The following is a 15,830-nucleotide window of genomic DNA, read 5'->3' as shown; positions in this document are numbered from 1 at the left end:
GCCCCCACTTCACCTCTCAACCCCACCCTTCAAAAAATCAATACCCTAAACCTAAACCCACTGGGATGCGCCCAAGTCCACCCGACGTATAGGGAATCGACAGCCCCCCTCCCTTCTTTCACGTCCCCCTCCCTCTCGTTCCTCCTCCCCCCTCCCAGCACGGGCTCCTACATTAAACCTTTGATCACGCACAGAAAGAATGTGCTACTATCCCCGCGCTGCCGCCGCCGCCGCCGCCGCCGCGCCGGAGCCCGAGCCCGAGCCCGAGCCCGAACCCGCGGGCCCTTCCGGAACGCCGGCGCCGCCTCTCGGAACGCACGGGCCCGGGGCGGCTCCGCGGCTGCCGGGCCAGGCTCTTAGCGCACCCGGAGCCGCCTCGTTTGCTTCGGCGGCCGCCACCTCCCCGCGGCTTCCCGGGTCTCTCCTTGGCTCTTGACGCAGTCTGGAGCTGCAGCCGGGTTTCCTCTCCTCTCCTCTCCGCTCTCTCCTCTCCCAGTCTCAGGCCAAGCCCAGCCCGGCCCCGGGAGGGGAGGGGGGGGAGGGAGATTTGTCTTGGAGCAACCTGCCACCCGAGCTCGGGGAGGAGGAAGAGGAGGAGGAAGGAGGGGAAGCCGTCGCCGCCACCAACACAGCCGCCACCTGCCACCGCTTCCCGCTGCCTCTGCTGGGGATCTCAGCGCGCGCTCTCCGGGAGCTGTACCCCACCCCCTCCCGTAGCCCGCCCCAGGACACCCCGGGTTCAGGTAGGCGAGAGGGACTGGGGGCTGGGACGGGGTGGGAGGGAGTGTTTTAGGGTGAAGGGGTCCCTTTGCTTGCCGCAGTAAACCAGACCGGCAGGACCCCGCCTCAAGGGAAAGCATCGCTTTGATTTGGGCATTCGTAAAGGAAGAGCCGAAAAGAATGAGGGGACGCCCCTTCGCTGCTGTCACCGCCCCCCAATAGCTCTGGACCCTGCCTCTTCATCCCCCAAAGCTCCAGCTTCCGCTCAGCTTTCTTTCTCTCATTTTGCCGCGGCTCTGTCCCTTTACTGTGCCCGCTTCCCTTCGCGGTCTCCCTCTCCAGCTCCCGGGTTCCCTCCCTTTGGGGGTGTGAATACCCGAAGTTAGCAGCTGCCGAACCCGAATCAGACAGATTTCCTTCACCAGGGCCCCGGGACCTCTACATTAAGGCCAGAGAGCCCCCAGACCCTTCGAGGAGCCCTGGGGAGGATCAGATTCCCAAACTTTCAGGGTCCTATGGATCCCCGAGCTCAGAGAAGTGGGGCGGGTGGGGGGAAAGGAGGCGGTACCGGCAGGGAGGGTCTCAGATCTTCTGTTCCCTGTCTCGTCTGTGGAGAACCCGAACCAATCCGGGCTACCTTCTCCCCCTCACCCCCCCTCCTCACCCTCCCTCCCGGAGCTCTCACACACACATATACACACCCTCACTGCCGCCGCTCCCCCCCACCCCCCTTAGAGCAGGAAAGATGCTTTGGGATCGAATTACCGGGAAGAACGTGGGGGAGGGATGGAAAGAAGGAGGTTGGAGGGAAGTGGTGCGCCCCCATCCCCATGCATAGATGGAGGGGCAACTCCTGCGGGATGCAAAGACTGGATGATCCTGGGGGCTCTGAGTCCCAGTTTAGGACAACATTGGCCCCAAAGGCTGCATCGCCGAAGTGTGAAGAACCAGCAGTTGGCTATTAATAGGAGCCTGTGACCTGGCTGGCTCCTTTAGACTGCTTGGGGAAGCCGGGTTGGGCTCTGGTGGCCACAATCTTCTTTTATGTTCACCACTTTTTCTCCCTCCCCCCACTCCAAACAATTCCTCTCGCTCTACCCCACCAATTCTTCCCTCTAACCTTCCCCATTCCCCTGCCCTACACTCGGTCTCCTCTCTCGGCCCTAATCTCCCTCTTTCCCCTTCCCCCATCTCTCTGTCTTCTCTTGCTATTCCCCCTTTTCAGCTCTCTGTCTCCCAACCCCCTAACTTTTTCTAGCCCTAAACTAGACTGTGTAGCGCTCCGCTACTGGCCCAGGGATTTGCCTCTCTGGAAGGCTAGTAGCGATGTCCTCTGGGCCTAGCTCAACCGGACGCCCGGGTCCAGGGTCCCTTGCGTTGATCTTTGGCTCACTGGGACCCAGGGATGGGAAGGATTAGGTGAATGAGAGGTGGCGGGTTGGGAGCTGCCGCCACTTCTCTGCTCCACGACAGCTGTTTGCCGGACCAGAGGGACGGAAGTTTCTCGCGGACCAATTACTGCCTCCCCCTCTCGTCCCCAATTCCCTCCACCCACCTACTCCCACCTCTTGTTGGGTTGAGTTCCGGCTTCCTAAAGAGTCTGAGGGGGATTGGAAGGGATGAGCAAATTACCAGAGAAACTGTTGGGAACCCAGGAGACCTAGGGATGGGAGAAGAAAATGAGGAAGATGCCAGTGAGTGTCGGTGAGGGAGCCCAGAGGTTAAGGGGGGGGGGGGCTGAGGGAATAAGAAAAGCTCTTGGGGGGGGCGGGGGAGAGCGGGGGAGAGCGGTCAAGGCAGTTTCTGGAAACAGTGAGAAGGACCCAGTCATGGCTGCAGTAGACCCAAGGCCTCAGGTCTCCCTCATGAGGATGGTGCCATCATTGTGCCTCAAGGGGATTTATTCCAGTTTTCTCGGCTTTTAAAAATAAATCCCCTGGTGTATTGTTGGTGGTTGACTTGTCTGAGCTGCAATCGTCCTTTCCCCTAAGCTTCCTCCTCCCTAGAGAGCTCTCCTTTCCACAATAGACTGGTATGGTCCCGTCCCCCTGTTGTGGGATGACATCTCTCTCTACTCCACTCTACCTTGTGTGGGGGACATTTCTGTGGGGTTAAAGGTGTGTGTGGGTTGCTGGTGACCCTGCTCCCCCAAGGAATCCCCACAGTATCCCAGTCATAAGAGTTGATGAGGGACAATATCGTTCCCCTCCCTAGTTTATCTTAGGGGTTTGAGGCAGGAAAGAGGGCCACGGAGGTGTGTGTGTGGGTGTACATAGCTGCTCTAATTGCCTGACAGATGTGGCTATAGCGCCACCTTCTCTGTAACAGAATTAATATATCAGCACATAGGATGCCAATCAAAAAAAGCCACTGGGAAGCTGGGACCTGAGGGAGGGGAAGAAAGGGGGTAGAAGGAGAGGGAACTGAGGTATCAATAACATTTTTAGGAAATCATTGTACTTTTGGGGGTAAGGAGGGACCTTTGGGTTGGAGTGGACCTTCCAGCACAAGAGGTTGGTAGAGATATTAAAATGATAGGATGGAATCAGATCTTCAAGTACCCCAGTTTGGAGTGGGCCCTCTTCACTGTAGCCCCCCCCCCCCATTGAATGTTAACTCCAAAGAGCTAGTTGATTTTTTTTTTATATCTGGTATCCCTCCCCTTCTCCAGGAACTTCCTTAGCTTGCTAAAGTTCAGGCCCAGAGAAGTCTGCTTATATTTCCCATTGACTGGTAGCACTTTTACCTTAAGTTAGAGGTCTTTCCCTGGGTAGAGATAACCTTCAGAAGCTCTGTGCCCTGCTCTTAGGCAGGAAGGTAAGTAAGGAAATCCCTCTCTCCCAAGACATGAAGAGAGATAGCTTATCCTGTCTTTCCCCTCCACCTCAGCCCAATACCCCAGGCTAAACTTGAATATACTGGCATTCTCTCCTGAATGCTGTATCCATAGAAGAGTATACTTTAAAGACTGAGGAGGGGTTCAGTAATTAAAGGGGCACTTTCCTTGCATCAGAGGACGCAGATCCAGTGAAACCCTAAAATCCCAGTGTCCTTGAGACCTCACTCTCAGTATACCTCTCAAATTTAGGTAAAGACATACTCTTAGGTCAGCTCCTAACAGGAGAAGTCCAGGTGCTTCACGACTTCAAGGTGGTGGTGGGGAAGTGGGAAGAAGTAAGAGATCTAACCCAATATTCCAGACAAGAGCCCAGTATCACTTTCTGGGTTTTTTTTAACCCCCTCGGGGAATATAGAGAAGGTAACAAAAGGGAAGAACCACTGGGGGGGGGGTCAAAGCAGGTGGAGTTGGGGATTCTTTGGCTGAATGAGACCCTTGTGGAGAAACAGAAGTCTGAAGGACCTTCAGAACCTTTTGTAAGATGAAGTGGGGGCTGTTAGGAAAACAAGAAAACTAGGGAAGGCCAGCTGTTCATTGCTCTAAAATTCAGTTCCTTCATCTACATTTACCATCCTTTCAGAAGTCCCTCTCACCTCTTTATTCCCAAAGCTATCAGAATTCGACTCCTTTTTGGAAAGCCAATACTCATGTGGTTGGGCCTTAAGAGAAGGGGGAAAAAAAGAAAGAATTTGAAAGCAAGTTCCTCTGAATATATTTACTCTTTCCCAGTGTTTTCCCCTTCTACAGACTCCCTTGATCAGATAGGAAGCAGAAAGAGACCTTTTAGAGACTTTTTAGGTTCTGGAGCTAGGAGAGATCAGTTTCCCACAAGAGTTTCCAAACACTGCCAGTTGATTTTTTCTCCTCATGGCAATTCCCAGGGGCCTACTGACACAGGTAGAGGGCTCAACTACCTCTGGGGACCCTACCCTTTGCCATGAGTTGAGTCAAGAGGCATCCTGGAGGGCAAACTGGGTGGGTATTTTCACCTACTATTGCTAAAAATAAAGATCTAAAATGCCTGTCCACAAGAAACCCATAGATTCTCACTGACACTAAGGGGAAAAGTGGTAGCTTTGTTGCCCTCTCTCTTTCACATTGCTCCCTAAGCTATTGGCTTTGGGTGGTTTTATTATAATTTCAAGGATATCCTTCCAGCTCTATGTGAGCTGAGTCCCCCAGCATAAAATGGAAGGGGAGGGAGAAGTTTTGCTGGGGAAATATACTATGATTTGTCCCTTCCTCAGTCCTCCTAGGAATTTTTTTTTTCCAGATTAACTGAGATGGGGAACCTAACCCACTATGTCAGACAAAAACTAGCCCCTGGGGGGAGCTCTGCCTTGACCCAACTCCTATCCTAACCTAGAACTGATCATATTAGGTGATCTCATCCAGTATTTAGGGTGCTGGAGCGGCTCATCTTTTGGGGATGGGCCAGTCAATACATGAATTAATTTTCTTGTGGGGGATTCATTCATATTCTCTCTCTCTCTCTCTCTCTCTCTCTCTCTCTCTCTCTCTCTCTCTCTCTCTCTCTCTCCTCATACACTATAGGATTTATCTTGATTTGCTGCCTTTGAATTGAGTCAACTCTTTTGTATGCTGCGTGAATTGGCCAGCTGCTTTGTAGAAAGAGGAAGGGAGCGTGCAGTGGGTACAGAGGAAAAGGGGAATCAGTGCTGGTGATGGAAAGAGACAGGAAGGGGGTGGGGGAAAGAAGCCACACTTACAAAGAAAACGAGACCGAGCTGACCCAGGACAGGCTGGGGGAGGGGACACAGAGATTCATCGTAGGGTTGCGAGATTGGGAAGATAAATGCCCCACAGCATAGAGTGGAAGCTCGTGAAGGGCAGTCATGTTTATCATTGCGTCTCTCCCTGCTACCCATGCCTGCCACCCCCACCCCGAAAGAACTAACGGACCTTGCACAGAACTCACTATCTCTGTATATCCGTCGAACAAATCCAGTGGTGGTAAGAGAGTGGAGCACAGGGGCTAGGAGAGAGTTCGAGGAGGCTCTACTACTGAAAACTCCTACTTTCCCATCTCCAATCCTCACCCTCCAGATCCTGAATATATAAATGGTCTGGTAGTCCAGGGTCCAAGAGAGAGGAGAAAGCCCCAAGGATCCCCTTCCTGGCATATAGTAAGCGCAAAATAAACGCTGTCCTGGAACAGGATAGTGTGTGTGAGAGAGAGAGAAAAGGGGAGGAGTTGCCCAATCAATCCGTATTTACTGAGCCTCCCTCACCCCCCCTACCCCCACCCCCGACACAGAGTCCCATTCTTAGTGCCACGGAGTAACAGAAAATGGTTAACTTGTCCCCCCGCCCCCAAAAGAAAAACCACTGAACCTCATCTCCTAACTCCCCTGAGAAGCTGCCTTGGGACAGAGAGAATAGCTCAATAAGACAGATTACTCTGTGGTTTACCCATCCTACTCGCCCCCCCCCCCCCACTTCCCCCTCCAACCTGAGTATTCGGGGAGGGACGTGTGGGGGCGGGAGATTGGGGACTAGAGCCCTGAGGAAACCCTCCTTTTAATGCTAATAGATCTTCTAGCCCAACCCTTCCCCCCTACCCCCACCCCTTAGTCGCCCCCACAGCTGTGGGACCGAGATAGCTCAGAGGATATAGACGGGAAAGAGGAAAGACAGATGTACAGACCAAAAGAGAGGAGAGGAAAGGAAAGGAGAGAATGAGAATTCTCTTTGCCTGAGAGGAGAGGGGAGGGGCCGCGCTCTCAGATCGATGGGAGAAGCTGGGGAGGAATTTCAATACCGAGAGCAAAGTTAGAGACTGAAGGACGGGAGAGAGGGAGAGGCGGCGGAGCCCTGGCAGTGGCGGCTCACAGTTAGCCGGTTCCGCAGGTAAGGAGACCGAACCCGGCTGTGCCCGCACCTTCGAAAGCTGGGGGACCGGAGCCGAGCTAGGAATGGTGGCTGAAGTCGGGGATGGGAGGGCAGGATTTTGGGGCTAAATCTTAGAAAAGGAATGTCCATAGGCTAGCCTAAACACCCTCCACCCCCCCCCCCATCCCTCTTCCCGATCCCCCTTTGCCTTCAGGTGTTGCACCTGGGCACCAGGAACAACCCGCAGCTAGCTGCTCCCCGCCCGGGTCTCGGAGTCCGAGGGGGAAGCAAGCACCACCTCTCTCTTCCCACTGTCCTACCCCAGTCATCCCTAAAAACTTAAGTTCGGAGGAACTTTGCGGTCCGGTTTGCCCCCGGCTTCCAGGCGCTAAAGTGTGAGGAGGGAACGGCCACTCCTCCAGCTAAACGAACAGTCGGGTTTGCTGTCCACAGACACTGACTCGAGTGGGAGCCCCGGGGCAGAGCGGCGGCTCTCTCCTCGCCCGCGTCGAGGGAGAAGGAGCGAGTGATCGAACGCAAGCCACGTAGTTCGGCTGGGGACAGAGCGACCATCAGCGGCTGGGGACTGGGGGAGCCGCCGGAGTCAGGCCCGGAGCGCCCAGGCTGTCTAGACTTGGAGCCTGCGTACGCCCAAGGGAAGAGGAGGAGGAGGGAGGCGGTGGCTGCGCAGCGCGTAAGTTTGTTTGCATCCACTTCCGAGGGCACGGGGCTGGGGGGCTGCGCCGGAGGGGGTACGTACCCACCCCACCTCACCTCCACCTTTCCGAGGCGCGGCGGGTGTCCCTTGATCTCAAACTCTCTTGTGGTGTAGGGGGTAGGTGTGAAGAGAAAAATGGACTGCCTAGGGAGCCAAGGACAAGCCTTCTCTCCCTCCTGGCCCAACGGCCCGAGGAGGCGGCGGCTTTCTCAGGCCGGGTCTGCTGCTGGGTCAGCCTCTAGTGAGCTAAAGCAATTGCTTTTGATCGTCTGACTAACGCTGTCCAAAACCTAGATCTCCATTAAGAGCTGGGGAACATTAGCAGCTTGTCATTTTCCCTCCCTTTGCCTTGCGGATAGGGGTGGGGAGCAAAGGAGGAGAGAATTCTGGGGAGAGTAGAGGCACGGTTCCCAGGGGAACTAGCTTTGGTTCCGGCTTCTGGGGACCAGGAGTTTGGAATAGGCGTGTTTTAGTACCAGGTTTGACTTGACTCCGGCAAGCCCCTTTTCTAGGGCTCTTCTTAGAGCAGAAGCTGGATCAAATTTGTGGGGGAAGAAACCACCCTCTGGGAAACCCTTGGGCCTCAGTGGTAGATCACGAGGAAACTACTTTCGCCTCCCTTCTTTCCAGGATCGTCTAGATCTTCGAAACCCCAAAAGGCCCTTTTGCTGGCTTGTCCAAACATAAAGGGATTGGACTAAGTTTGTGGTTTTATTGGCTGCAAATTCTTTACATTTGGCTTTGTAATTCACAAATAATAACAACCAATCCACATTTACATTCCCTTAAAGCTTACAAAGCTCTCTCTTCATAATACTCCAGGGAAAGTAGGCTGCCTAGGTATTATTATCTCCATTTTCCAGATGAGTAAACTGATCCTTAGGGTCTATACAAGGCCCTTAGAAAGCTGCAGAAAAGGGACTAGAACTTATTTTTGACTCCTCCCACACCGTAGTCTCTTGATGAATCTCATAATATTTTTGAGATCATCCATGCCCCAGTTGACAGATGGGGAAACTGAGGCTCCAAGAGGTTAAGTGACTTGTTCAGGGTCCCAGAGTGAGTTAATGGGAGTAACTGATAATAGAATTCTGAGTGTCCTTACTCTCAGTCCAGTATTTTTACTAGATATAATAAAATATAATTATATAAATATAAACATATCCATATAAAACATAGAAGAAAATATAAATTTATCCAGGAAAGCATGAAAAACTTAGCGCTCTTCTGGGCAGGCAGGAAAGATTATGACAGGGCTATTCCAATAAAGCCCTATTATATATTGAGCACATCAATCTTTCTCCCCCAGGCACCTTGACTTAAAATTGGGACCCTTTTCAGTTTAATATCACCCAGTTTGCAATGTAACAGCTAAATGTAGAAGACAGAATGATACAGCAGCTTAGGAATAAGGAGATTCGTGACTCTGGAAAAGCTCAGCATGGACGGGAGGTAAAAGGTATCTCCATCAACAGAAATAGCCAGTCTCGACTCACAAAGCAAGACAGAACTTGGAAAGGGAAGGGGCAATGAAAAATGAGGGTGGAGGCAGTGGAGAAGAGAGAGGCCTTTGGTCTAAGAGCCCACAATGTGGGGAGGAAGAAAGGCAGAAGGGGCTTACTTCTTCAGAAAGCTGAGCAATCTTTGTAAGTATCCCTCAAAGCTGGATTTCTCTGTGCTTGCAAAAGAAAAGGGCAGATTGGTGTTCTCAGAATCCCTAGAAGAATGCCTCATCTGGGTAGGATGTCTCATCGCTTGGAGCTAGTGGACAGATAGCTTTGATTGACTTGCATGCCTTTCCCTATCATATACCCCAGATGTCCCCAGTGGGTTTCCCTCAGTTCTAAATAGCAATAAAAAAATAGGGTAAAAAAGGGATAAAAGTCATATGGATGAAGGTTCTGGGTACCTTGTTTCCATATGTGTTCCCCTTCCCTCTAGCCACCCCCCCCCAGAATTTTATAAACATTGGTGAATTTTCTTCTCCAACACTTCTGGGAGAAGGGGATGGAATAGATTCCAGGACCAAATTAATTCAATTCAACAGCATTTTAAGCTCCTACGATGGGAAAGAAAACAGCATGGACTTTCCTACCTGGGTTCTAAACTGACTAGTATTCATTACCTTGGTTAAGTCGCTTCTCTTCCAAGGCCTCCCTTTCCTCATCTCTAAAAATGAGGATGTTGGAAAAGATGATTTCTAGGCTCCTCTCTAGGTCTAAAGCTTATGGAATCTATATGCACAATTCTGTAACTCCCACTTCTCCCCATTGGATCCATCTTCTAAAATCTGACTGTGGTTAACAGTGAATGGAAGCAGAGGAGGCTGTTTTTCTGTATGGGTTGTTTCAGATGCTATTGGCTTGGAGGAAATTTATTACCAAAGGTGCCTAGACTTTTTGTGTCCATATTTCTCTGTAGAAAATGGACAGGCAGATCCTGTAGATACACCAGTAGATGTATATAAATATATATATAAATTGAGAGTGGTTAAATGAAATATACCAGTGAATGACAAGCATGCAGATATATCTCGGGGTCCAGGTGACAGGATAATAAATTTCACAACATGAACCAGAAGCAGTTAGTAGTGTTACCAGGGAGCACTGGATAAATTTTATTTTGTGTCTTTCCAACACCCCCACCACCCACCCACCCCCAGCCTGTGCCCCGTGTTGCTCTTCCCAAGAATTTTCATCTTACTTTCCTTAACTAATTCATGAACTCTCTTGCTGGTTTCCATGGATGCCTCTCCCAACCAAAGAAAGACTCACTCTTTCGCTACCTGGTCCTCATATTTGAAGCAGTTTGACATAGTTGCTTATTTGATTGGTTGTTTTAGTTGGTTGGGTTCTTCATGATCCCATTTGGGGTTTTCTTGGCAAAGACACTGGAGTGGTTAGCCATTTCCTTCTCTGGCTCATTTTACAGATGAGGAAACTGAGGCAAACAGGCTTAAGTGACTTGCCTGCCTAGACTCACACAGCTACTAAGTGTCTGAGGTCAGATTTGAATTTAGGAAGATGAGTCTTCCTAATCCATGCCTGGTGCTCTATCCACTAGATTAACTAGTTGATAATGTGGTACAGAAAAAGAATCCTAGAAAGTTAAGAGCTGGAAGAAAGCTACCCCCTGTTTTTACAGGTGAGAAAACTGAGGCTCAAAAGGGGAACATGATTTACCCAAAGCTATACAACTAGTCTGACATTGTAGGCTTGGGCTTTGCCTAAACCCAGCACCCTAGGTTCTCAGGTCCAGTTTTGGGTGCTATCCTCTCTTCTCCCACCCCAAAACTTGCCTCACACATTTATAAACTGTGTGACCCTGGGTAAGTCACTTAAATTCTCTGGGCCTGTTTCTTATATGCAAAATGAGAGGACTGATTTTTATAACCCTTCTCGTCCTAAAGCTATGATACCCTCCTCCCTCTTAGAAAAATCCTAGTGACTTGGAGGGGATTGGGGAAAGAGGTTTAGATTGAGTCTATGACAATAGCAGTTAAAATTAGTTTCTCTGCTAGAAGTATTATATTTTTAGAGTCTTATTAAAGATTAAGAATTAAAGAAAATACAAAATAAGAAAGCATGTGCCTAGGAGGGCTGAATGGACCATTCACTTACACTACATCATGACTACGCTTCTGCTTGGAAGTGGAAGTAGAAAGAGAGCCCCAGTAGGCTTTACAGACAGTTTAAATAGAAATTTTTATCTCGCCCAGGTAGGGATCTCAGGGATCTAATCTCATGAGATTATGAGATAAGAGGGCATCTCGGGAACTAGAGCATGGACTTCTAGGGATTGAAGTCTGGGGTTCAAATCTCCATTTTTACAGACAACAAACATGGTTATGTCCTAATTTTTTGTTCCCCTCCAAAGTTTACTCTTGAGAAATCTCAGCCTACAGTTCAAAAACTCTGGATAAAAGGATCCCAGATGCTAGAGAAGCCCACAAGGTAACAATTCACATGCCACATACAGGACATCTTTTATCACATCTACAGAAGAAATAAAAATTTGTCAAAGGACTCATAATAGTTCATAAATAATCAATGCAATTCTCTTCTCTTTCTATCGAGGCCTAACTTTTCCCCTGGCAAAGGCTGGACTAGACTAGATCTCTTAACCATCCAGTGTCCTTTCCACTCTAGTATTGGTTAGACAAGCAGAAAAGCCGAGCTTCTGGAATGTCCCGGTGTTGCTAATATCGGAGTTACGGGTTATGAATAGTGAGATGCCAGCTGGCTCTGCTGAACAGAACAGATACTGTAATTAGGGAGCCATGACAGAGGCCTCTCTTTGTGCTATTTTTGTCCACCTAGCCTCACATATACCTGTGTGGCCGTCCAGTAGTGGTAGAAAGCGTGGCATATCCTGGTGGCGGCATCAAGAACATAATGTTTATATTGCCTTCGGTCACCAGCTTTCTCCTTGGTCTTCACACCTGGCTACTTCTTCTATCTGTACCCAATCAGAAGAATCTGTACCCATTCTCCATGAAAACTTCAGAAACTTTCGTGTCTCGGCATGCAGTCCCCCAGAGCTGGAAGCAGAAGCCAGAGACCTTTACCCTGGCTCTGTTTCGTTAAGTGTCAGGGAGAGCCAGTGCTTAAACTCCTAGAAGGGTTTTCTTTAAAGATGCTTTTTGAGGTGAAAGACATATTTACAAGCTCCTCCTGCTATGGAGAAAGAAACAGAGGGAAAATGACTTGCCCTAAAATACATAGTCAGGTTAATGATAGAACAAGGACTAGAAACCATGTTGTCCGAGGCTCGGTACAAATCTCTTTCCACAGACACTCCCAAGTGGCTGGGACTTTGCAGGGAGGAGGGTATTGGAAGATCATTGCTTTAGAGGGAGAAGAGATCTTCTTGTTGTTCAGTCATTTCAGTCGTGTCTGACTCTTGGTGACCCCATTTGGGGTTTTGTTGGCAAAGATACGGGAGTGGTTAGCCACTTCCTTCTCCAGCTCATTTTTAAAAATCCTTACCTTCTGGCTTAGAATGGATACTAAGGGACAGCTGAGTGGCTCAGTGAATAAAGAGGCAGCCCTGGAGATGAGAGATCCTTAGTTCAAATCTGGCCTCAGACATTTCCTAGCTGTGTGACCCTGGGCAAGTCACTTAACCCCATTGCCTAGCCTTTACCACTCTTCTGCCTTGGAACCAACACTGAGTACTGATTCTAGGATAGAAGGTAAAGGTTTTAAAAATATTCTGAGTATCAGTTCTAAGTCAAAAGAATGGTAAGGGTTAGGCAATTGGAGTTGTGACTTATTTGCCCAGGGTTACACAACTAGGAGGTATCTGAGGTCATATCTGAACCCAGGTCCTCCTGACTCTAGATCTTGTGCCCTATCTACTGTATTACCTAGTTGCCCCCACCATCCTGCTTAAAAGGAGAGAAAGGTCAGAGAGATCAAGCTACTTAAATTCTGCCATTTTTCTTTGGTCCTCTTTCTGATTATTTCCTAAAACAATCTCCTTTTTCCATTTACTTTCTGTCTGTCATCAAGAGGGAGAAAGACATTGTCAGGGGTAACATACAGGCCCTGGGATAGCCAACAGCTTTGCTACTGATCTCCAGAAAGCACCTTCTTGCAGAAGTTCAGGGCTCTTACACTTCTTCTAGCCCCCATTCATTTCTCATTCCTGGTGCCCCTGGAAGGCAAGAAAGTGCTCTGTGTAAAGGTTCCAAAGCAAAGTGATTGGAGCAGGACTCCAATCTCAGTTTTGAGGACTAACCTACCTCTTTAGCTTCTTCTTCCTTTTTTAATTAATTCATTTGTTTGTTACATTAAGATTCCCAAGTACAGGGGCAGCTGGGTAGCTCAGTGGATTGAGAGCCAGGACTAGAGATGGGAGGTCCTGGGTTCAAATTTGGCCTCAGAAACTTCCCAGCTGGGTGACCCTGGGCAAGTCACTTAACCCCCATTGCCTAGCCCTTACCTCTCTTCTGCCTTGGAACCAATACCCAGTATTGATTCCAAGATGGAAGGTAAAGGTTTAAAAAAAATTCCCAAGTATTTCCCTTCCCCATACTGCAGGAGACATCATTTGATGAAGAGATAAATGTATTCATAAAATTATGTCCTGCTTATTTCTGTTAATCAATTCTTTTACCTCTTTAGCTTCTGGCCTCCAATGTTTCATCTCTCTTAGCCCTAATGTTCCATCCTCAATTCTCCCCATTCCAATTCTTTTACTTTAATTTCCTCCATTGATTCATGAATCCTTTTCCTGTTTTCAAATGGAGGATTTCCACCACAGAGATGTGTTTGCCAGTTAAGGCTTATATTTAGCTTTAGGCCATTCCCTTTGTAGTAATTACACACCTCAGCCTACTCACCCCCTCCCTCCTTTATACTCATGGCCCCTTAAATATCCTCATTGTCCATCCCAGGGCCTTTCCTTTGTGGACATTAAGCATGGCCCAGCTGCTTGAACAATGTGTTCAGCTGTTTTCAGTCACGTCCAACTCTTTGTGACCCCATTTGGGGTTTTATTGGCAGAGATACTAGATTGCCACATCCTTCTCCCAGCTCATTTACAGATGAGGAAACTGAGGCCAACAAGCTTAAGTGGCTTGCCCAGGATCAAATAACTAGTAAATGTCTAAGGCCAGATTTGAACTCAGGAAGATGAGTCTTCCTGACTCCAGGCTCAGCTCTATCCATTGTACTACCTAATTGCCCTGTGATAGAACAATAGCTCTAAATACATATTATAGTAGCTTGGAGAAGGGAGAAATCATTGTGCCTAGTGCAGTCAGAGGACATGAGACTGGAGCTGGGCTAAGGGAAGGTTGGATTCAAGTAAGTAGAGAGGAAGGATGGGGAGAATATTCTAAGCAGAGAACTGGGGGATCAGAGGTGCTGGAGACAAGTAAGTACTGCCCTTTGGAGGATCAGTGAGTAGAGAGGTATGATAGCACAGAAGGGATTCCATCAGAGTAATAGGAGATAAGACTGGGAAGATAGAAGAAAGGATTGTGGAAGGTCTTTTAGACTCTGTCATTGTACTCTTTTAATTTCATCTCTTATTCCTCCTGCTTCTTTCCCTGTCTTCCCTACACCAGGCCAATGGAGGCTTGTTCCAGACCCTCACCACTAGGAGAGCACTGAATTCCAAGAGGCTCACAAGACCTGTGGCCATATCTGCATGAGTTCTTATTGCATCTGGAGGATGGAGGGGTGCTACCTCTTTGTACCTAATTAGGAAAAGGGAGTCTGAGTTTAAAGCTATTATCCACAATGAGATCTCTTTGATTTCTTGAAATCAGTTTACTATAGTTCTTTAAAATGTGGCTGAGGGGGGCAGCTGGGTAGCTCAGTGGATTGAGAGCCAGGCCTGGAGATGGGAGGTCCTGGGTTCAAATTTGGCTTCAGACACTTCCCACCTGGGTGACCCTGGGCAAGTCACTAAACCCCCATTGCCTAGTCCTTACCACTCTTCTGCCTTGGAGCCAATACACAGTATTGACTTCAAGACTGAAGGTAAGGGTTTAAAAAAATGTGGCTGAGTCAGGGTGTGTTGCATGTTGTAGGCACTTAATATTTGTTGAATAAATGGATGGATGGGTAGGTGGATGGATAGGTAGATTGGTGAGTGAGTAGGTAGTAGTGGGTGGATAGATGAGTGTGTGGGTGAGAAGATGGATGGATGGATGGATGGGTGGATGGATGGAGGAACAGAAGGCTGAATGGATGGATGGATAAGTGGGTGGATAGATGAGTAAAATAGGGAGAACAAGAGTAGATAAGAGGTAGCCAGAATGAGCTTCTTTGAACTATGCAGAGGTGGAAAGGACCTTATAGATCAGTTAATTAATAATCATTTATTAAACACATACTATTTGCTGGCCACTATGGTACTATGTTCCAGTTGAATGTGAAGCACTTGGGGAAATAGAGAGAAATAATTCCTGCCTTTCAGGATCTTATATTCTTTTGAGAGAAATAACATGAATATGTATAAGTAAGAATGAAATATATACAGAGTAATTTCATGGCACACTAGTAGCTGCAGATATCAGGAAAGGCCTCACGTAGAGTCAAACTTTGAACAGAGTAGAGGGTCTAAGAGGCAAAAATGAAGAAAGAATGCATTATAGGCATGGGAGGACAGGTCTTACAAAGTCATGAAGATGAGTGTTGGAATGCTGTGCGTGAGGAGGATTCCAGTCTTTCTTAGGCCAAACCATACTGAGGACTAGGAATAGTTTAATTCTACCATGACTCTTCTCTCTAGGCTACATCTCTCCATAATTCAGAGAGCAGGGCCTGGGAAAGGGAGAGAAAGCAGGGAGTCAGGGGAAATATACATAACAAGGAGGGAAAAGATTTTTAAGTTTAGATTTTGAGAATTAAAGACCTTGGGTAGAAAAAAAGATACTCTGACCTGGAAGCATTTGCTTGGCATCAGAAATGGGAAAAATTGGTCCAGTCCCAATCATTTGCTTATAATAGGTGGCCTATCACATACCTTTTTGGTTTAAAGGTATAAGTGGCAATCTCTAGATCTATTTAGCCTAGATCCATCCAATCTGTTCCCCACCCTCCACCCCCTTTCCTTATACACAGAATAGAACCATGGGAAATTGATGCCCTGTCCCAAACCCAAGACTAAATGACCAAATGTGCT

At 48.4% G+C, this 15,830-nt stretch overlaps 1 protein-coding gene across 7 annotated transcripts in view; it reads left to right on the top strand.

Moving 5' to 3' along the window:
- Positions 1-171: 171 nt before the first annotated feature.
- The window catches only part of ELFN1 (extracellular leucine rich repeat and fibronectin type III domain containing 1), a 225,445-nt gene continuing 209,786 nt past the window's right edge, over positions 172-15,830 (top strand). For 2 of the 7 annotated variants that reach the window (XM_056806489.1, XM_007498325.3), the window contains exons 1-2: positions 6,006-6,490; positions 6,926-7,166. The gene's annotated coding sequence lies outside the window, so the exon portion shown is untranslated. Of the gene's footprint in view, positions 744-6,005; positions 6,491-6,925; positions 7,167-9,847; positions 14,003-15,830 lie in introns of those variants that run through there. The other 5 variants (XR_008913698.1, XM_056806490.1, XM_056806491.1 and 2 more) reach the window with 5 other exon arrangements.

The sequence above is a fragment of the Monodelphis domestica genome, chromosome 7, assembly GCF_027887165.1.
Source record: "Monodelphis domestica isolate mMonDom1 chromosome 7, mMonDom1.pri, whole genome shotgun sequence".
In the NCBI taxonomy this organism is placed as follows: Eukaryota; Metazoa; Chordata; class Mammalia; order Didelphimorphia; family Didelphidae; genus Monodelphis; species Monodelphis domestica.
The sequence above is the reverse complement of the archived record's forward strand: the minus strand, read 5'-3'. Positions and strand labels throughout refer to the sequence as shown.